Source organism: Camellia sinensis, chromosome 11 (genome assembly GCF_055761805.1).
Source record: "Camellia sinensis isolate YWXY chromosome 11, ASM5576180v1, whole genome shotgun sequence".
Taxonomy (NCBI): domain Eukaryota; kingdom Viridiplantae; phylum Streptophyta; class Magnoliopsida; order Ericales; family Theaceae; genus Camellia; species Camellia sinensis.
Genome location: NC_138971.1, coordinates 151,910,664 through 151,934,838, shown reverse-complemented (window position 1 = coordinate 151,934,838; position 24,175 = coordinate 151,910,664). Strand labels below are relative to the sequence as shown.

At 31.7% G+C, this 24,175-nt stretch overlaps 2 long non-coding RNA genes across 3 annotated transcripts; both read left to right on the top strand.

The window, feature by feature from the left end:
• The first annotated feature begins 12,174 nt into the window (after positions 1-12,174).
• Positions 12,175-14,684, top strand: LOC145803297 (uncharacterized). Of its 2 annotated transcripts, XR_014345409.1 has the most exons (3): positions 12,194-12,974; positions 13,403-13,875; positions 13,947-14,684. It is a non-coding gene; the product is annotated as an uncharacterized LOC145803297 (long non-coding RNA). The 2 variants fall into 2 exon arrangements; XR_014345408.1 differs by having other exon boundaries at positions 12,175-13,875.
• Positions 14,685-19,438: 4,754 nt separating this feature from the next.
• On the top strand, positions 19,439-23,825 carry LOC114266482 (uncharacterized). Its single transcript, XR_014345407.1, has 5 exons — positions 19,439-19,785; positions 20,242-20,331; positions 20,584-20,770; positions 21,265-21,389; positions 23,541-23,825. It is a non-coding gene; the product is annotated as an uncharacterized LOC114266482 (long non-coding RNA).
• Positions 23,826-24,175: the final 350 nt, after the last annotated feature.

The window sequence follows — 24,175 nt, the reverse complement described above, 5'->3', positions numbered from 1 at the left end:
GTTTGAAAATGAGAAAAATAAATTAATTAAAATATGTCGTCTAAAATAAATTATAAAAAATTTAAATTAATAATAAAACCATTATTTTACTAAAATGAGCAAAAACAAGTTAAGAAAAAAAATTTGGCTAACATGAAATAAAAAAAAGTTCAATTTATAAAATGGGGACAAGTGTAGCTCAAATTTTGGAAACGATCTTCTATTTAGGTGCACTAATAACTCAGTGTTGTTCGGCCTATGAAGATCCATCACGGACCCCGTTTAAATAATCTAAACCATTCAATGTGTAGAAATCGCGGAGTACTATATGCTTGTAAAAAATCATCCTGATTAGATATCGGTAACTATATGATCAAATCAGTTTAAAATTATAAAATTTATGTTGTTATAGTTAACGGTTGAAAACGAACTAATCCGACCAGATAGCTATCCATATCCGATCAACGTGATTTTTTACAAAAAGATAGTACTCCACGAGTTCTACACATTGAACGATTTTGATTAGCAAAACGAGACCCGTGGTGGGTCCCCACGGGCTAAACAGTACCTCCAATTCAATGCCCGAATAGCAGGGAAACATCTCACGGTCTCTAGTCTACCAACGTTGTTGTCACTGCATTCAGTCCACCGTACAACCTATCCCATCCAATCTTCTCCTATATAATAATTTATTCAATTTTTTGAATACACATTTTTTCGTAAAAGGTACAAAATTTATCCCAAACAACTATCTTTTTTTCCTCAACTTTTCAGTCCAGAAAGTGAAAAAGTGGACTTAGTTAGGACACCCCAAAAGAATAATGAATAAAAACTTATTTGGTATAATATATGAAAATAACAAAACCATTATGTTAACATCCACAAAAAAACAATTAATAAAATGAAATAAAAATTAATAACATAACCTTCAAATTGTTTTAAAATTAGACAAATAAATTAATGAAAATATGTCGTCGACAAATTAATTTTAAAAAATTGAAATTAATAACAAAACCATTATTTTAATGAAATGAAAAAAACAAATTAAGAAAAGGAATTCGGCTAAAATGAAATAAAACCATTATGTTAATAACATGAAAAAAAAATAATAAAAAGACATTTAAATTAATAAAAAAGCCAAAATTTCAATAAAATGAAAAATATAAAGTAATAAAAAAATGCCGTATACAAATTAATAAAAAAATTAAAATTAATAACAAATCTATCCATGGCAAACAATTTTTTTTTAATAAAAAGTTAATAAACATCATAAACTGAATGAATATAATAAATTACAATTTTTAAATGCATCATTCAACCATCAACTACAATAAAGTGTTTGTCCCTGCATATTATATATTGCATCAACAACATATTTAGGTGTCTTCATTAACGTAATAACATTTTGTTGATTGGCCATGTGATGATCTTTGTGTTCCCTTTCCTTTAATTGCCATTTAGCCCAATCGTTGTCCTCATTGATAATTATCCTACAAAAAGAGGAAAGAAGTCATTAAATTCACAATTACGTAAAGTGGACGAAGTTATGTAATAACGGTGTCATAATGATTGAAAGTAGTAAAATAATTATACATTTAAAACCATTAGTGACTACGATATTCACTTGTCTTGTTCACATCAAAAATCTAGCCATGACTAACATGATTTTGCCACATAGCAGTAGTAAGTGCATCCCTAAAGTTAGATTGGTACGTCAACCCATGTTGTGACATGTTAACATAGTCAGATTGGTGTCCAACAAGTCCGTCTGCTTCCGCTTTTGCCGCCATTTCATTATTAGCTTCTATGAAGAATGGGTCCATTACTACATGCAAATGGATCCAATTGTGCACTACACAACATGCAATCACGAGAGGCCCTTGTCTTGTAGACTTGTAATTTGGCATATACCGCAATATTGGGAATCGCTTCTTCAGAACACCAAATGTTCTTTCTATGACATTGTGAAACGACGAATGTCGATCGTTAAACAATTCCTTGGGTCCTGAATAGTGACGGCCATGAAACTCTTGCAAGTGATAGCGTTGGGAACGAAATGGGGCAAGAAATCCAGGCATGTTTATGAAACTAGCATCCACTAAATAATACTTCCCTACATGTAAATAATGAATGCACTGTTCTATCAAACATATCACAAACAAAAAAATAATTTAAAAAATTGTATCGTATGTTATTTCATGACACTCACCATTAGGTGGGTGTGGGAACTGTAGATTAGCTCTTGTAATAGAGTCAACTAAAATAGTGTTGTCGTGTGCGCTACCTTCCCATCCAGAATTAAATGTGAACAACATGTCGAAGTCCCACGCTGCGAGTACATTTTGTGATACCGTAGATTTGCGACCGCGAAATGTATTTTGTCTTGAAGTAGGGACCTATGTATACACTAATGTGCCATCGATAGCACCGACACAATCCTAATTGAAAGATATTTGTTTGACATTAAAAGGGAAACAAACTTGGATATTACTTATGCAAACGGATCCAAAAAAATATCGTCCCTTATTGTCATGCAGAACTTACAGGACAATCATTAAATTCATACCTTGAACCACGGGAAAAACCTCCTGTCATTTAAAATTTTTGCCGGAATCTCGTTTTGGTTATGTGGTTTGATAACCATTGATGCAAGCTTGCACAATGCCTGCATAACAATTTTTATGTGCCGACAAATTGTTTCCGTGGAGTGTTGAAATCTATCTGCCAGTAGTCAATGCCGATCATTTTGTGTAAAAGTGTATAAAAAAATCCCAAGCGATTCTTCTACACTTATATGTATATGTTCAGTATCGATAAAACCATTTTAGAGTAAGGTGTCTTTCAATGAAATGAATGTTGGTGCATCTATTCGCATAATGTCCATCATTGTTTCTGGATGGCCATTTAATAAGCTGAAGATGTAATCATCACCTTTGAATGGACAAGTTCGCTGCGGTCGGCGACTACTTGACGCGTTGATATGGTCATGCATGAAAGCAATCATTAAAAAATCCATAAAATCTTCAATAACCTCATCGTCCTTTGATGAGATCTCCATTGTATTGTTTTCTATGTCGGATGACATATGGTTTCGTCTACATCACAGTAAAAGCAGAATTATAAAATAATGTTTGACAATATCATAACACTTACCATTATTGGTGAAACTGAATTAAAAAGTGGGTACATCAATAGTCGGCCATAGTCATTCACCAGCATCCACTAAAATGTATATGAGAAGAGAATTTGTTTAATATGTAGGCATCTTGTAATAACACAACATATTTTTAATAAAACAGAAATTACTTAAAAGTTCAATAAAATTAAACATACGAAGATGGAAAAGAAAGACCATCTCATGGAATGAAAAAGAAGGATAAAAAACAAATCAGGAATCATGAAATCATCTTGCAGAACGACAAGGAGATTCGCTAACACAATCAAAACACAACTTCTCATTTCACGGCAAAGCGAAGATCATAGCTAGGCGCATATGGGTAGGAGTACATATAAAAAACCTTCGCCATTCCTTGTCTTTAAACAGTGTCAGTGCCCTAACGTACTGTACCGGTGGTATGTCCCCAAGCTCTAGCAATGCATCTTGACATGCATCAAGGGAATACTCATCACCACCTGCACTTACAGCCTTTGTTTCATTTTCTTGTGCACGTGAATGTTCTGTTTTTGCCTGTATATAGGATGTGAAAGCTACGCACACATCATCTAACCCACTTGACCGTGACTTTTTGGAACGACCATTGTCAGTTTGGCTGCTTGTAGGGCCCCTCTTGTGACTTTTGCCCTTCCCTAGATCCATGTACTCATTGCCGAATAAGTTAACAGGAATGGCTTCAGCAGCATTACTCACACCAACATCAGGGTTCCAAAATTTATTTAGCATTTTATCTTCTTCATCTGAGTCAAGGGCTCCTTGTGTAGATGCACAAGACAAGATCCCTGTGGCACAACAATTTTCAACAATTTCTGTCATTTCTTGGAAATACTCAAATCGTTTTGTCCTAAACTTCTTTAAATTTCTGGTAGCCTACAATAATTGAGAATATAGAATTAAGCATACTGTATGTGTGATGAAATGTTTAAAAAAAATTTAAAAATGATAAAGGTTAATGAAAAACCTTATCCCAAAATTCATCCGGTGCAACAACAGTGCCTACAATGGGATCCCATCCCAGACCAGTCTGTGCCTAGAGTCACTTAAAAATCTGGTAATCAGCTTTCAATCGCTGATATTTTTGTCGCACCTGCTTTGCTGTATACCGAAATCCATACAGATTGTGCAATTGATTTGCAAAATGATTCCAATGCTTAATTGTCCACACAGTAGTACGGCCCGTGGTTTGATTTTTTTTAACCTCTTCTCACAACATGTTTATTAATTTCATTTCAATTATGGGAGTCCACATTTTTGTATCTTGATTGTCATCGGAATTGTTTCCATCCATCTATAAACATACAATTTATATTTAAACTACTCTGAGGTGGATATAAAAGAATAACAGAGCAAACTACTCTGGAGTGGATAGAAAAAAGTAACAGAGCAAAAACCAATTACAATTATTTATGTAGGAACCAAAAGTAATATTTATTTTAACTTGGTAAATAATGTTGGAAAAAACAGATGGTTTGAAGGGCAACACAGATAAAAAAATAAAACCACCTAAGATGAATGTTTATTTCAACGTGTTAAATAATGTTACGAAAAACAGATGATTTGAAGGGCAACAGAGAAAATAAAAATACATAACATCAATGTTTATTTGAACCATAGAAAAGGCAGATGATTTGCAAAATAAAAATCATGTAACATTGTCTGTATTTACGTACTAAAAAAATAACCACAAATAAGCAGTAGCAGGTGATTTGCAAAATAAAAATCACGTAACATTATCTGTATTTACATACTAAAAAATAACCACAAATAAGCAATAGAAGAAGGCCAGAATAAAAAACAAGCAGAAGAAATAAGTAGAATGAGAAATAAGTAGCAGGAGGCAGAGGGAGATCAACCGGTCGGATGACCCGGGAGATGACCGACAGGATAACCCGGGGCATAACTGGCTCAGCTATAAAGGAGAGAAAAGGTTCAAAGAGTTCAGACAGATCATAAACTATCTCAAACTATCTCTATACTGGTTTGGACTTCTCAGAAATCATTTGCACATCACAGATGATTGAAGGACACATTTACCAGATTAGTGGGAGTTGAATAATTATCACAAGTGGTGGAGCGTGTACAGTGACTGAATGTGCGTCGTCTAATTCGACAATAGGTTTGATAAATTTGACCTGAGACAAAACACAATTGGAAATTAAATTAGAGATGATTTTTTCAAATCAGTGACCTATAAGAAAATATGTGAAATAAATTTGTGAGTTATTTGACCCCGCACTCGTCGTTGTTTGGTTGCCCGTAGAAGGAATCTTCCACAACGCACAAATTGTAAGTGAAAGTGACTTGATTTGTGGGAGATGGTATGAGTAGGGAGCAGGTTCACAGGATTCATGATTTATAAAATGGTTTGAGTTTTCTGTGAATACTACCCGTGACGAATCTTCAGTCCTGATACAGAGTGATATTTGATACAGAGAAAGAAAGATGAGTATATCAGTTCACGTGAACCTTTTCAGAGACGATAGATATGAAAGCTTTTCAGAAAGGAAGAGGAAGAAGGCTGACGTTGAAAGTGGAGAAATGAATCACAAAGCTGCGAAATGGATTTTCAAATTGTAGTTTGAATTATATGGTGGAATTGTATTTTGAAAGTGGTATCCAAACATGAAACGGGAGTGATGGTGTAGAAATGTAATTTCAAAACACAACCAAACAGAACCTAAATTTTTAGAAAAAGAGGAATGTAAAAAGTGTTTTCAAGATCCAAAACAAAGCCACTCTTTAAAATAGGTCTGAAAGTTCCCACAGCTTCGACGTGAGAATGCATCCCATTGCCCGAGTAGATGCCTTGTTCACTTCTCGTCGGTTTCCTTAGGCTGGAGAAGCCCTGCATGGTGTTAGCAATGTGAATTGTAGAACTCGAATCAATCCACCACTCATATTGATGAGTATTAACAAAATTAGATTCATAACACACAAGAGATAAGAGATTACCTTTCTTCTCAAGCCATTTCTTATACTTGGGGTAGTCTTTCTTCATGTGACCATTTTTCTTGCAGAAGAAGCATACATCCTTATTGCCATGATTTTTGAATGGCACTTTATCAAGCTTCTTCCATTTTTGATCACCTTTGCCCTTTTTCCATTGCCCTCCTTTATGTGTTGCTAAATTAGCAGTTTCCACTTTTCCAAGCTTCAATCTCTCCTCTTCTTGAACACACAAGGTCAAAAGTTCATTGATAGACTATTTTTCCTTCTGTGTGTTATAAGAAATTTGGAATGCTTTATATTCTATAAGAAGAGAATTGAGTATGAAATTGACAAGGAATGACTTAGAAATCTCAATCTCTAAGGACTTAAGACGAGCGACAATGTCCCTCATTTCCATAAGGTGCTCACACACACTTCTAGAATTGTTATGCTTCATTTATGATAGTTTGTTCATTAGAGTGCCTGCTAATGCTTTGTTAGAACTAACAAATTGCTTTTCAATAGCCTTTATGTAGTTCTTGACCTTATCAGATGGTAAGATTGAGCCCCTAAAGCTTTGGCTGATATGTGACTTTATGAGCATTAGGTTTAAGCGATTAGATTGCTCCCACTTATCATAAGCACTCTTTTCTGTAGCGGAACTCTCGTCCGTGCATTCAGAAGGTTCATCCACATGGAGTGCCAGATCGAGGTCCATACACCCTAATGTTAGAAGGATTTTGTCCTTCCAGTTTGAAAAATTTATCACCGTTCAAGAATGGAATACGAGAAGACTCATTAGACAGTACAGAGGTAGAAATCACTGCAATACCAAGAACATTATTAATGCTTTGAAACAATAACTATAGTCTGAATCAACCAATGTCAAATTCAGTAACAAATCTAAACCTTCTTGTGGGTAGAGGTCATTAAACTTTATTAGATTTGCTATTACTTTATAATAAGGCTAAATGGATTCCGAAATATTCAAGGAAAAGAAAACTCATGCCTATGGGTATCGAGTGTTCAATCCCTTTAATACCCGATCCATTATCTTATTCCAATTAAATTTTATAAATAACTAATTTCCTGTGAGACTGAGAAATTATTTATAAAACATAACTGTAATATAAAATGCCAACTTAATTTTTAACTTTATGTGATCAAAATACTGAGGATCACTACATCTTTATGTCTTAAGATGCTGTGGCTACTCTTAAAACAGAATAAATTTTTTAAATATGACATAATTTATTAATGTGAGTAAATCCATATGGTCACAACAAGTACATAATCTTTTAATGCACATAATATATAACACATGTAATCAGAATAATATCACATGAAAATCCCAAGACCAAAACCCATGTAATTCAACCTTATACTAGATTTTGCTTAAAAGTTGGACCAAAATAAATTTCATAAGTCCAATACATAGTGTATACATGTTTTTATTTCACATAAATTTTCATGGCATAAATAATTACTTTAATGTGTGTAATATTATATTGCACTATTCTAGATAGCATTCCAATGAACTTGAAAATTTATAAGGCTTGAAGGGACATTATTTAAAATAATTTATTGTATGAAATTCAAGTAAATTCAATGCAACTACAATAGAATAATCTAAATAGCATATTAGTCTCACTATAAAATTCAAGATTAAATTTAAATCAATATTGGATAAAACAAGATGATGTTTTGCTCAAAACCACATATACAAGACTTATTATTTCCTTCTTCTTTTCTTCTTTTTTTTTTTATTTTTTTTTAGAAAATCATAGTCACAGAAAGTCCAAATAAAGGAAGCAACCATAAATCAACTTGAATTCCATAAGCAAACATGAGTTTATTACTTAATTTCACATATAACGTATATATATATATATATATTCATTGAATTAGTAAAACAGTCCAATAATATATATATATATATATATATATTATACAAGTAGTTAATTATAAATCAAACCTAGATGGGTAAAATGAATTAAATAATTCAAACAATGGCTATGTTCTGCGTCATGGAGATCAAACAATGACAAAGTAACAATTTTATTATTATTTATACATGCAGCAGAGTCTTGGGTTATGAATTAAATAATTTTTGTTTCTTTGAGACCTCATACCACAGTTCACAAACAGTGTCTTATGTTACAATCATCAAGTTAAAGCTAGGATTTTATCAAATAGTGAACACGTTGGTATAACAAAGATAATAACAAAGATAATGATGGGACAAAAATATGAATAAGATCGAACATGATTTGGCCTCTGTAAAATTAATAATGCTAAACAACATAAAGGATATTCTGATATCAATTGTGAGAATTAAAATAATTTTAATTCGGAAAGAAAAATATCTCTTGCCATGATGTTCAAGCCTTTGAATCTTTATTCTTGAATGATCAAATCTTGAATGCATAAACAAAACTCACTCACAGAACACTTTCACAGAATCACATGTGAAAAGTGGAAGGAACAGAATTTCAAACATATTCTATTCACAAAACATCTGTTTTTTTTATGGCAATCACATGCATATATATAGATAGGTTTGGACCCATGATCCATTGCAACACCTAATAACTTTCCACCATTAGGGAAGTTGTAACTTCCATGAAACTACCATATTGGGTAGTGAGTATCACACACACGTTAGTTACTCAAATAATGCTGATTAATATATATATATATATATATAAATATAAATAATATTTCTATAATAATATAAATAAAACTAATGTGGCATGTGGGCCACTTTATGGAGACATACTTAGAGTTATGATTTGTTCGGTTGTGTTTTTTTATCCTATTTTTATTTTTCCGTGAAACAACTCATTGTTTTTTTTTTTTTTTTTTGGTTTGCAAAAGTATAATTTAGTATTTTGTCAGAATATTGTTATAATTTAGCATGAATATTGTTATATTTTAGTATTTTTTTCAAATTTTGTGACTGAACAATGTTATTTATTTATTTATTTTTTTGAGAATCAGGCAAACTTCCAAATATATTATCCGTAAGATAAAAGTTTTACAGATTTTACCAGTTTGTGCACCGGCTCCGCATGAAGGATACATTATTGAAAATGAATTTCAAAGTATTATTGTCAAATTTTAGTTTTGAGTTACGTTAATGATAACTTTACAAGTTATGTGTTAAAATTGTCAAAAGTATTAAAATTTCAATGTATTTATATGAAATGGACTTCTTTTCACTTTGTAGATTGGATTGTACTGTTTGTGGAGTTCACCACGGATTTTGTTTTGATAATCCAAACCGTTCAATGTGTAAAACTTGTCAAATATTTTATCTTTGCAAAAAAGCCTCTTGATCAAAACACGTTTTTGTCAATAATAAATATGATTTTAAAATTAAATTGTTAACAAAAAAGTGTTTTAATCAAGGGACTATCGATATCCGATAAATATGATTTTTACAGGAATGAAGTACTTTACGAGCTTTACACATTGAATATTTCAGATTATCAAAACGGAACTTGTGATGAGCCCTATGAGCCCCACAGTATGGCCAGTTTACAAAGTAAACTATAGAGAAGAGCATCCCTATTTATATTTAGATTAGTTGCATTGATTTCTTTTTCAATTTGAAAAAAGTACACTAATTCCAACAAATTTAACATTGAATTTTGTTGAAATTTTAATTAAAATGACAACTTTGGCCTATTTTATCATTAAAAATTAGTTAGTAATGGAAAAATACTATATATATTTATTATTTCATATTATTTGTATTAATTTTAGTTTATTTTACTTTATAGAAAAATAATCAATATAATTATATTAAAATTATCAATCTAATTAGATTTTTTTTATATATTATAAAAGATATTAAAGTAAACATTTTATATTTTTAAATAATTTAATATAATTTATACGAATTGGGCTACAAAGATAAAGGAAAATGTTAAAAAAAAAATTACAATTTGATCTATGATGACGTGACATGATACATGTTAATTTTTATTTTGTCATATACTTAATTGTATAGAATTTATTTATTTTATTACATCACTGTGAATAAATTTAGAAATTCAAATTATGAGTCTATAGTATTAGGATAAACCAAGAAACAAAAAAAAAAAAAAATACAAATTCATACTCCAAGCAACGAGTAATTATACTACAACAATGATTCATCCCACTAAAAATATCACCACTAATAACACTAATGCATTAAAAAAGTAAAAAAAAACAAAAAAAAACACAACTCCAAGACCAAAACATCACATCATTAATAACAGGACCCACTGCCACCTAATTAGTGGGAGCACTAATTAGTGCTCCCAAGCATTTTTCATTATACTATGTTTCAAGAATTTTACATTAGCTACGTGCCTAATCAATAGCAAGGGCACATGCACACATGGTGTTAAGCTATTTTAATTGATTTTTTTTCACAATTTTGACTTTGCTAAAAAAATTATATTTAGAATAATAATAATAATAGTTATTTTCTTTTTTATAATTAATTTAATGATTAATATACATTAAAACATGGGTAAATTATAAATACCCTCTCTAAGGTTTGCTTAAAATACGAATTGTTTTCTGTAATTTGAAAAATTACAAATACTTCCCTGTCAGAATTTTATATTTAACAGAATTAATTGAAAATGTGAAATTTCTAAATGTTCACCTATACAATAATAAAATTATCTGAATTATTAATTGAAATAAAATTTTAACATTATTAAATATCATTAATTAATTTGATGATTTATTAATAAAATGACCTATTTATTATGAAATTGAAAACCTTAGAGACATAATGTAATTTTTAAAACTATAAGAAATAATTTATAATTTAAGTAAATCTCAAGAAGTGTAAGGAGTGTATTTATAATTTATCCGTAAAACATTTAGGGCCTGTTTGGTAACTATTCCGTTTTCAGTTTTCAGTTTATATTTACAAAATTTTTTAAAACTGTCATAAAAAAACTTGTTTGATAACTTTTTTGGTTTATAAATAGTTGTCTCAGTTTATAAATTTGAGGAAAAAGCGTAAACTCAAAAATTGAGTTTACGTTTTCAGTTTTCAATTTTTTTTTTCAAATAATTTATTTTCAATTATTTTTTTTTGAAATAATTTTTTTTCAATTAATCTTTTTTTTTTCAATTAATTTTTTTTTCAAATATTTTTTTTCCTAATTAATTTTTTTTTTCAATTATTTTTTTAATTAATTTTTTTCCAATAATTTTTTTGAATTAATTTTTTTTGAATTATTTGTTTTCCAATTAATTTTTTTTTCAAATATTTTTTTACCAATTAAATTTTTTTTCATTAATTATTTTTTTCAATTAATTATTTTTTAAAATTATAATGTGCATGATCACGTTGTCGTAAATAATAAAAATAAATATAAATTATTTTAAGTTTCAACAAACATATTTTTTAATTTATGTTTTTAAATTTTTTAAAACATTTTGTTCAAATTAAACGTATTTGTAATTTATATTTTTCTAAAAATAAATAAAAATTAATTTATAAAATTTTTATAAACATAAATAAAAAACGTAAACGTACCAAACGCTATCTTACCTTAGCTCTTAATGGAGGTGTTTGTTTCAGCTTTTCAGAGCTAACTTATAACTTTTAGCTTTGAAAAAGTTATTTTAAACTTATTTCAAACAGTTTCTGATTCTAACAGTTTATTTTAACTCAAAAAAGTTGATTCTGAGAAGCTACTCACCCTTGCTTCTGATTATCAGCTTCTGCTGTGGACATGTTAATTTATGGTTATACTCTTAAATTTTTTTATTTTTTATTTTTTTAAAAATAGAAAAAAAACTCAAATGGACTATAGATTATTATTATTATTTTTTATGAGAAATGTAGACAAACAAAAAATAAAAATTAATTAAAAAAGCTATTTCACAGCTTATTTAACAAATACTACTCAGCAACTTAAATCTATAATCGAACAGGTACATCAAACAAAATAACAACTTCTAATTAAAATCATAATTTATAATCTGTTAAGTTATAATTTATAAGCTGTTTTAACAATTACACCAAACGGGTTAACATTTTTCAATTCTACCGGGCAGCCCATCAATCCACGCCACGTCTCTTCAGTTTCACTGTTTTCTCATGACACGTGGAACCCCTTCAATTCCGACATCGCCGTCTCATCCGGGACTGCCTTTTCAAGTGCATCCACCACACGTGCCCTCCATCAGTACGCCCACCCATTAACGCCGTCACTAAATCTAACGTCTCTCTCTCTTTCTAAACTGTCTTCACACTGTAAAGCCCGAGTGTGAAGTGAAGTCCCAGTTTCAAACTTCGAAACCATGTAGTCTGTTCTTCTGCGAACCGGTTCTGTCCCGATCCAGCTCCAGTCCTTCGTGCCTGGCTCTCCAAGACTCTCTCTATCCCTTCACGACTCCGCTGCCGGTTTTTTCTCAGGCGACAAGACAGGTTCGGCTTCGCCGAGAATTTCGCTGCATTTGAATATCGATCACCGGAGTGATTCTATTCCGGCGAGGGGCATAAGGAGGGTGTCGTCAGAGTCCGACGTCATCGTATCGGAGACTGAATCTTCGAGGCTGAGCGGCATTAGATCCCGCTCTCTTCCGACGATAATACCGGAGGAGGAGCGTATCGGAGGTATAGGATCCTTGATGTTGAGTGAAAGATATTTTGATCGCAGGAATTACGCCGGTGATTGGCCGGAGAGTGGAATTCCGGTGAAGGAATTAGGATTTCCAGGCAGCGGCCGGGCGACAATGATGATGGTTCTGCTGGTGTTTCACCGGCGGCGACGCCGATCGGAGCAAGATCGGCGCGTATTACGAGGAAATGCTGAAGTCTAACCCTACGAATTCACTTCTTCTCAGGAACTACGCCAGGTTCTTGCACGAGGTAATTTCGCTTCAATTTCATCAAATCTCAATTCAATTGATGCTTGAAAATGTTTGTGTTTGTCAGATTTGAATTTATTTTTGATTTTAATAAAAACACACAAACACAAGAAAAATTACTCAAGAGCTTGTTCGGACTTGATGGAAAACCTATCATAATACATGACAATAGAAATATGATTCTACTCAAGGTTCATATCATATCCATACTTGTTACAGCACAATGAACTTTTTCTTAATTTTTTTTTTCTTCATAATTTTGAACAAAAAGGTGAGTAAAATAGAAAATGTAATCTCATAAATAACATTCTCTAAAGGGAGATATAGATCAAGCTTTAATTACATATTGCAATGAGCTTTAATTACATTGAAGAAAGTGTTGCGATATTCACCCATATGTTAGACGGCTACACTAATCCAAACATATAGGAACGTTTCCAACACTCGGCAAAAACTGTGTTGCGACATTTCCATGCAATGTTGGACGTAATGGAATTGTTCACAAAAGAGCATTGTAAGCCCACTAGAGATCAAAATAGTACGCATCCATATTTGCGGTCCAGAGGCAAATACATACCGTTTAAGGTTAGCACTTCAGTTATTGATACTAGTTTAAATTGAGATATGTGGTGTGTATTACCCTCGTGTGTTTTGTACTAAACTCTGGCAGTATTGTATTGGTGCATTGGATGGAACTTACGCACAAGTCGTGTTGCCTACCCGTGGCGCGGGCACTTATTACGATCATAAAGGGTATCCAATCCAAAACATACTAGCAGTATGCAACTTCGACATGTGCTTCATTTTCATATCTTGTGATTGGGAATGAAACATGTATGACAGTCGCATCTTCAAGGAAATAATTGAAAACGAACACACACCGTTCCCGCACCTACAGGAAGGTAACACATTTGAAATTGAGTATTAGTTAATAATTTATCTTTTGTACGTAATCCTGATTTAACAAATATAGGAAAATATTACCTTGTGGTTGCTGGATATCTGAACAAGAAGGGGTATTTGGCACAATTCAAAGGTTTTCAGTATCACCAAGCACAGTTCCGGGAATATGGACGACCCGATAACGCAAGAGAATTGTTTAACGAGGCGCGCGTGTCATTGAGGAGCGTGGTGGAAAGCACTTTTGGAGTGTGGAAATCGCGGTGGAAGTTCTTGAAAAACATGCCGAATTATGACTTTGCATCGGTACAGGTGTCATTGGTTAGTGCATTAAGGCGTTACGCAATTTCATTCGTAGATGTGAGATAGCTGCTAACGCCCACAATGAACATGTCAGATGTTCGTCAGTTTCGGATGACATGCCTGCCACGAAAGACGGAGGAAAAAAATATGGACGATGACCTTGTGGTTGGGGATACGGATGTGGAATGAGGAGAGTTTGCATTCTCATCCACGACCATTTGTTTCATATAGTGAATCAAGGACTATTGTGAAATAACTATTTTCTATTCGGATTAGTTGTATGATGTCATAGTTTGAGACATGCAGCATGACTTTTAATTATGGACGCACATTCATTGCAAAAATTGGAACAAATCGTTACAGACTTAAATTATGGAAAACAATATTGTGCTATTGTTTTTTGTTATTGTAATTCCTAATTTGTATAAGTAAAACTCATATTTTGTACGCAATTCTAATTTGCATGTAAATGCATCAAATTTGGAATGGGAAGTCAAGTGTGTAACAAACTTGCAAATGTTTGTATTTCGTAATTTTTACATTCGTAAACCAAGTTTCTATCACATTTGTAATTTACTTGAACTCGTAAATTTATGAACTAAAATTTACATTTGGTACACAGTTACCGTTATTTTAAATTCTTATTTTTTTTAATTCAAATTCAAATTCCTTTACACTGTGAACCTACTACAAAGTTTGAAATTTGATGCAAAGTCAAATTTCGTAAAAGAAATTACAATTTTTTTTTCATGCGTGTAATTATTATACTGAAATTTTTTGCAGTATTTGGGTTCTTGTATGTTATTTGCATTCGTAATTATTAAAAATTCATGGTCATATTTCGGACAAATGTGCGAATTTGATAAGTTCAATTGTAATTTTTGAACGGTAACAGTGACATTCCATACAAATTTGTCATGCAACCTAATTCGTACAAAGTTGTAGGCATGTTCACTAATAATTTCATTTCAATGTATAATTTGTGTAATGACAATTGAAATGTGTATAAGTTTCGCAATTTTTTGTAATTATTGCATTTTCTAATTGCATTTTAAATATAGACCAAATTTGTAATTTAATTTAATTCGAAGTTTGTTCAAGTAAAAGTCAAATTTCAAAGAAATTTGTCATTTTTGGGATAGTGCTAATTTTTAAAAATTACAATTGAATCATTTTACAATCCAATATTATTAACTGCAGGAAGTCGTATATTAATTAGTGTATTAACAAATTATTAGTACAAATTTTAAAGATTTTTGGTATTTATAATTTTAATAATGAGTGGGGTAAGTAATAACATCATGACATTAATTAGCACTAATTAATATATCAATTACTTACAAATATGTCCATTTATTTTTTCAACCTAACACATACATTTTTCATTTATTAAAAACAAATATTTGTGTAATATGTTTGTATCACAAAAAAGCAAAGTTGGCTGTGGTGGTGTACTGGTAGGTTTGGGAAGTGGGTTGGTTTTTTGACTTTTTGGTTTTTTTTTTGCTATTTTACCCTGGGCTAAAAAGTTTGGTTTGAGAAGGGTTTTTTGACTTTTTTTGTGAAAGAAGAGTATAATGATTATGGGTGAGAGAAGAGTATAATGATTATGGGTTGGATGTGATGTTTTGTTGATTGTGGCTAAAATAGCCTATTTTGGCGCTGTTTGGGAAGTGCCTAAAGAGGCTATTATAGCCTAAAAATTTTTTTTAGCCAAAAAGCCACTTTTGGAAGCTTTTTCAAAAAAAAAAAAAAAAAAAAAAAAAAATAGGACTGCACAGTCGGCAGTGTAGGCACAGCCTACACTGTCAGCTAGAGAAAATGTTCCATCAATGAACATTTTACGATTTTACCCCTTGATAGCAATTTAAAAAAATATTTTTTTAGGGACAAATTTGTCATTTTAATTTCAAACATCATTTCAACACATTTTTTAATACAACAACTCAAATAAAATCCATCTCATCTTCCCAAACACAAAAACTAAAATAGCCTACTAAAATAGTCAAAAAGCCAAATAGCCTACTAAAATAGCCACTTCCCAAACGAGGCTTTGTCTTTTGTGGCTAAAATAGCCAAAAAAAACCTACAAACCTTCTTCCCAAATTCATTACAACTTTTTTTTTTTGTAAGGGCACTTTGGTCATTTTGTATAACACAATCATTTCAAATACATTTTTCAATACAAAAATTTCAAAAAAGTTTTTCCCATCTTTTCAAACACAAAAACTAAAATAACTTATTAAAATAGTCAAATAATCAAAAAATTTAAAAAATAGCCACTTCTCAAACATCCACTATGTATGCAAGCTCAAACCCCAATCTAACTTGACTAATTCTGGAGCATTTTGGAAAAATGGTTAAAAATTGTTTTTTGATTTTTTTTTTTTTGTGAGAAAGAAAAATGAGTTAAAAGTTAAAAAGTGACTTTTAACCCTTTTCGCAAAATGAGCCTCTATGCCCACCCCTTTATACACAATAAAACATGATGAAAAAGTCATTCAGTGTCAACAAAATTTAACACTAAGCATTCGTATAAGAAAAATGCTTTCTAACTTGAAAATGGAGGGGTTTGAATGACTCAAATTGGTGTTTACTGGATGATCTGCTGGACAATCACCTGACTGATTGGGTGAAACACTTATCTATCACGGTTGTCACCTTGTCGACCGTGGCTACTAGCCTTCTCCCAGAACAACCAACCAAACGATCGACAAGATGAATTTCAAGTCATTCGGACCAAGCAAAAATTCAAATTAAACAGCAATCTTATTTGTATAAAACTCATCACTAAATATATATAATTCACGCAAATACATTGTTTCAAATAATGTTAGAGATGATAAAACCACCAATATTGAATAATTTATATATGCATTATGAAATTTGAAGACAGTTAACCATAAAGCATTGAATGATATGTAATCCTCCCTGTGCTTTTCCAAAACATTCCAACATTCCAACCACTATAATTCCCAACCTTCGACTTCTCAATTGTATTATCCAAACATTAATTCAGTTTTGTCACTTTATTAAGTTCAAAGGGATTCGATTGTGTCCAGTTGTACGGTCCAATTAGACTGTCCAGTTCGGCTCATTTAGGGCCCATTTTGAATTTGTTTCAATGATTCGAAGCATTTAATGTGTAGAACTCATCTAGTATTTCATTCTTATAAAAAGTCACGTTAATCAGATATCGATAGTCACTTGATCAATTCACATTTCTGTCAATAGTTTTTAAAAAAATCATATTTACCGGTAACAGAAATGTGAACTGATCAAATGGCTATCGATATCTGATTAATATGATTTTTTACAGGGATGAAGTACTCGATAAGTTCTATACATTGAACAATTCGGATTATCGATTTAAGCTCCTTTGAGGGCTCATGAAGGCCCAAAAATATAGTCTAGTCTGATTAAGAGTGAAGACAAGCCTAGGCCAAGTTAAAAATTCCTCAAACCATAAAAAAAAAAAAAAAAAATCTCAACGTAGTTGTAATTTTATCAAAATTCATCTTCCTCGTTGAATCATCGAAATCGAATCCTAGACAAAACCATGACTTTTGATTGTGACCTAGAGGTTTTATTTCTTGGACTAAAATAATCGTGTGTGTGTGTGTTTTTTTTTATAATTCTTTTGCTTTTCTGAAATTTTTTAAAATTAAAAAAAAAAAAAAAACAGTGTTAGTAAATAAAATATGAATAACAACATCCTTTCATATTTATCTATCTATTCTGTTATAATATGTAAACATCTGAGTTGGTCTTGACAAAAAATATGTCATAATTTTAATTTCTAAAGTATCCTTACAAGAATTACATAATTCTGTCTGTATTTAATTATTTAATAAGTTACAATTTTAAATTTAGGAGGTCAATACTTTCCTTTCACTTGTAAGTATCCAAATCAAAGCCTCATACAATTAAATAAAATTTAAATTCAGATCAAAATTTATGACTTATAATAGCACATCCATTGAATGTGCACACACTGCTAATATATATATACACACAAAGAAATAATATGGTTTTCGGTTATTCTTTGGGGAAAAATAACTGAATCATCAAATAATTGATTTACCTATGATATTTGAGATCATAAATACTAATAAAATGGGGAATGGAGTAAATAAAAAGAAAAGAAAAAAGAGAATACTTCTGTGCAGAACTGAACGGTGCTCTTGGGTGGCACCCACTATATGTCTTAGATGATTTGTTCTGGTGAATTTTATTTATTTTTAGATTTTTCATAAAAAATAAAATAATTTTGATAATTTAATCTATGTGATTTTGTATTTATTATTTTAAAAAAAGGCACACGGTTCATAAATTTAAATTTTATTTGATTAAAAGTTCAGGCGTTCAAATATTTTATTCAAAAGGATAAGCTCAAACAAAATAACTAAAATACCTTTCTTTATATATATCACTAGTGGCTGGACACACACGATGGGTGTGTAAACTCATTTAGAGTTATAATATGAAATTCACATTTTTTTTCTTCTAATAATGGACATATAAATGATATGTATAACTATCACTACAACAATTTACATTTTTGGTGACTAAACTTTTTCTAGTCGCCAAAAGTTATAGAATAGGAAACTAAAAATTACATTGGTCGCTGTTGAATATGGTTTTTAGCTACTAATTTTTTTTAGTAGCTGTATCTTAATTATTGGCGACTAAAAAAAATTAGTCACTAAATATGTCACAATAGGCGACTAAAAATTGTTTTAGTCAGCATTAGATCATGTTTTAGGTTGCTAAAATTTTTATTAGTCGTGGTATACCCGTTTTTGGCTATACTAAAACAAATTTAGTCGCCAAAAAGCTAGCACACTGTTTGCTATTAAACTTTAGCGACCAAAGTTTTGGTCAGCAAATATTCATTTTCGGTGACTAAAAATTTTTTAGTCGTTGTAAGGTAATTTTGCCTACTAAAATAATTTAGTCACTAAATAAAAAGTATAAATTTTACTTTAATCTTTGGTGACAAAAAATTTGGTTAGGGATTTTTTTTTTCGGTGACCAAAATACCTTTAGTTGCCAAAATTGTTACCTTTGGCGACTAAAATATTAGTCATTGTTAGTTAAATGTTTGGCTACTAAATAAATTAGTCATTATAAATTAGCCTTTGGTGACAAATAACAAGTTTAGTCGCTAAAGGCATATAAAATTTTAGTGGGAAACATTAAAAATTGGCGCTCAATTCTTCTTAATATTTTCGAAAATAGAGGTTCCTTTCTTCTCTCTCTCTCTCTCTCTCACACACTCACAGAACCAGTCACCACCAGACCTCACTTCACTGTAGTCGCTCACCACCGTTGCTTACCACAAGTTGTACATTGTCACCGCCACTGCCGCAATACAAACAAATTCTCTCTTTTTTTTCTCTCTCTCTCTCTCTCTCTCTCTCTCTCTCTTCCTTTCCTTATTTCTCCATCAATGTCTACACTACCTACACCCAAACAAAAGCCCACAGTCACTTGCTCTCCCTCTTCTCACAGACTCACCATCCCTGCTAACAGTCACTGCCGCTAACCATTGCCACTCTCGCTACCGTCGGTCACCATCGCGGCTCCCCCCTGTCATCCACATTCAGGTTTTTTTTCTCTCTATGCCTCTCTGTCTCTTTCTCTCTCTCCCTTCCCTCACCATTGCGGATCTAGGGTTTGATTTTATTTTTGATGTTGTAGGATTTTGATAAAATCTTTTTAGGGTTTTACTCTTTTTCTACATTTGAAGCAGATATGAGCTCCAAGTTGTGCTTAATTCCACACTTTTGTTGCTCCAAGTGGTAAATTCGATCATTGTGTACATTATGACACATGATTTGCATTATGCTCCATTGTTCCATACAATAAATAAAATGGAGAGTATGATTCCGATTTGATTATGGGATATATTTAGAAGTTTTGTTAAGTGCCAGTTAGGCTCTTTGCCTCTCTCTCTCTCTCTATATATATACTCTGCTCTTCTGAGATCTGATTTACCTTAAAATATTGCTTGTCAATGGTGATTTGATACATACTATTTCTATATATATATGTATCTGTAGTTCGGTGGTTACACTGGCTCTGAAGATATACATAAACACGCAATCACAAGCCCCTGATTTTTTTCTCATTCTGTTGATCAAGCTCAAACTGTAAGTCTCTTCAATCTCTCCATATATTCATTCATTTAGGGATCATATCTAGTACTTTGAATGAATGGCTGAAATGTACTGATTTTAATTTGTTTTTCTTCATTGTCTAGTTTTAATTTGAAAAATTGAGTTCGTTTCACTTTCAAATTCGTGCTCTTCTCGAGCATATTTAGAACAAGTTATGAAGTTTTTTTGTAATTTATCTCAAATTTTCTTTTGTAATTTTCTTTTTTCATTTGCTGTGAAATTTAGGATTTTTTTTAGATCGTTGCTAGATTGAAATAAAGGTGTTGTGATTGGAGAAAAGAGAGAGAGACGATGACTGAGAGCAAGAGGTTTCAACTCGGGATCGTTGACGTGCTGAGCCTATTAGTGATTTCGTCAGTTTCAATTGTGATATGCAATAAGGCCCTTCTTACCACATTAGGTTTTAGTTTTGGTGAGTTGCTTACAATCAATTGCTTACATTATGTTTTTTATATATTTTTCTTTATTGTATTTACTATAAATTCAATGAAGTGCACTATATGAGAATTGTATATTCCAAAGCTATAACTAAACCATTCAGTAGGGGAGCTATATAACCAATATATGAAGTACATGCAAAATTCTCAAACAAAGGGTTCAATTGTGCTATTGACCAATACCCCCCCCCCCCCCCCCCCCCCCCCCCTCCAAAAAAAAAAAAATAGAGAGAGGGAAAGTTACTGAAAAGTCCTACTAATTTTGATTTTGATTTATAACAAATACTTAGTTTCACTTAGAAGATTAGGAGATAAGAACCAAGTTTTAAATTTTAAGAATTTGTATTGAATATTTTACCCTTAATTTATAATGATATTTATATGATTGTGTTTATTATATACCAGTGTTATTAAAGGCGCGCCTAGGATATTGATTAAATGCGTTTCTTTGCATTGTTAACTACTGTAGGATATAAATTGCAGGCTCAAGAATTCATTGACACCACTGATATAGATGCTTTGGTAGTATGTATTGGAAATGTCCATGGAAAATACCCTGCAAGTGGCCCAAATCTCAGACTTGATTTGCTGAAGGTGAAGTATAGTTATCAATTGCTTGATTTCGAGTTATTGCATTAGAGTGTTAATTTATTACTAATTAATTTATATGGACAAAAAGTTCACCTCTATTATTAATATACAACATTTGACAGAGTTGCTTATTCTCCTGTGTTGGATATTTGGTATTTTCATTGACGCCATGTTTACATTGTGCTTCATTAAGCAAGTTATTTCATATTATTCTTATTCTTATTCTTATTATTATTATTATTATTTTAGTGACTGCTGATGGGAAATGAGTACTTTTGCTTTCTAGCCCCTTCTTTTCTCGATAACCAAACAACCCATAAATATAGTAACGGACAGCTTCCTTGTGCAAAAAATAACTTGTGAGAACTGATGGTTACATTAATGAGACACGTAGAATGGGAGTTAAAATCGAAAATACCTTAAACTTAGTCGAAAAAAGGGGTTTAGGGGGGCAAAAATGCAAAATAGGCCCCCAACCACTGTTGGGATGTAACATGCAGCTTCCTCATGCCAAAAATGACTTGTGAGAACTGATGGTACGTAAATAGGAAACGTAGATTGGGAGTTATAGTCGAAAACGCCTTAAACTTAGTCGAAAAAGGGCTTTCGGGGGGCGAAAATGCAAAACAACCTTCGAACCAATGTATGGCTATCACAGGCAGCATCTTTGTGACAAATAGAACTTGTAGCCATAGACGACATGTAATTCGCACTCATAGTTTGAGAGTTAGAGCCAAAAACGCCTTGAACTTAGTCGAAAAATGGGCTTTCGGGGGAAAAATGAAAAACAGCATCCAAACCAATGTATGGCTGTCACGGGCAGCATCCTCATGACAAATAGGACCTGCGGCCAATGACAGCATGTAATTCACACCCGTAGTTTGAGAGTTAGAGCCCAAAACGCCTTGAACTTAGTAAAAAATGGGCTTTTGGGGGGTGAAAATGTAAAACAACCCCTAAACCAATGTATAGATGTTACGAGCAGCATCTTTATGACAAATAGGAACTGTCGCGTAGACGGCATGTAATTTACATGCGTAGTTTAAGAGTTAGAGCCGAAAACGCCTTCATATTTGTCCAAAAAGGGCTTTAGGGGGGGCAAAAATGCGAAACAGCCCCCGAACCAATGTATGGATATTACGAATTTGTTATATATTTACTTGTTTTTATTATTTAATCAAGTTATTTGTTTATTTATTTAGACAAGCCTCCAAACCAATGCACAACTTTCGTCATTAGGGCACAAATGATGTGCAGAAGAAGAGAAAGATAAGGAAAAACAAATAAACTTACAACATAAGAGAAAGAAGAAGAAAGCAAGGAACTGGTAGGACAATATTAACCATGCCATGTTTCCTTAAATTATATAAGAGGTATGCTTGTTTAGAAGAGAGAAACAGAGGCAGAGTATATATACATTTGTCAAGAACAATAACTTTTCCAATACTCCCAATGCCTCAACTCATCTAAACAACCAAAATGTTAAAGCAGAATCATGTTGTTTGGAAAATTAAAACACTACCAAAAATTAAATAGGATTAATTTTCATGAAAACGCGTTTACCAAGTCTTGTATTTAGTTTTTACATAACAAAAAAGCTCAACCTCTTATTACTTATCAAAGACTTTTTGAATAGAACCACAAAAATTGGTCCACCACTTCATCGATGATTTCAGACAACCACTTTATGGATGAGTTCAGACCACCTTACAAAGTTGAATTGGACCATGTATGAGAATTTGAACATGACAAATATGGTAGTAGAATTTGTCATGGTAGATTACCAATCAATTAAAATGCAATGGACTAATTTCAAAATTCTTCCATATACTTTTCAGTCCAACTGCATGGATACAGTACCTGTTTTTCTTGATAAGGCCACATCATTAGATACTAAAGCTGTTTTCCATGAGAAGAAGAGAAAAATGATGGAACAATAAAGTAGCAACCCCATTAATATGTCTTCTACAGTTCATGGAATTGGATTGAAAGTAAACAAAAATTAAAAACACAAAAGTTATACATAGGACAGATTACAGTCATCACCAAAAGGCTATCAGTCAAGCATTACTATTAGTTTTAAAAAACATGAATACATAGCTACATTGAAGCATGCATTTCTGAATACTGATGTGTGCATTTTTTTTTTGGTAGATGGCTTTTGGCGTGGACTTGTGGATACTCTTTTTTTGTGTATAGAGGACAATTTCGACTTTTGCATAATCCTGATAATTTTGTCATCCTCCACTTTTGTGTGGATTATTATTACTCTTACATATATTTTTTGACATCGACTTGATAATTACTGGCGTGGTATATAGAATTCTTTTTGTCGTGGTACAGATTATGAAGTATATACATTTTTTGTACATAGAGGGCTTGATTTTTGTAACTTTTGCAGTTATGTTTTGAATGGAATTATTATTTTAGTTTGGACTATATAGTACAGGTTGGACTATGGTTTGTATGGAATTTTGCATTTACAGTTATATATTTTTGGATGGTTGGAAGTGAAATGGATGCAGATCTGTTGTGGAATGATTGATAATATATGTATTGCTTTGTTCATATATGTAGTGCAAATTGCACAAAATACATACAGGCTGTAAACAAATTAGAATTTCGAGAGAAAGCATATAAATTTTTGTTTTTAGCAACTAAACAATTCGTAGACATAAAGGAAGTATATAATTTAAATAGTTAGTAGCTAAAAAAAAAAATTAAAATGTTTTTGGCGACTAAAAGTTTAGTAGCTAAAAAAACAAACCACACTTTAGGCGACTAAAATG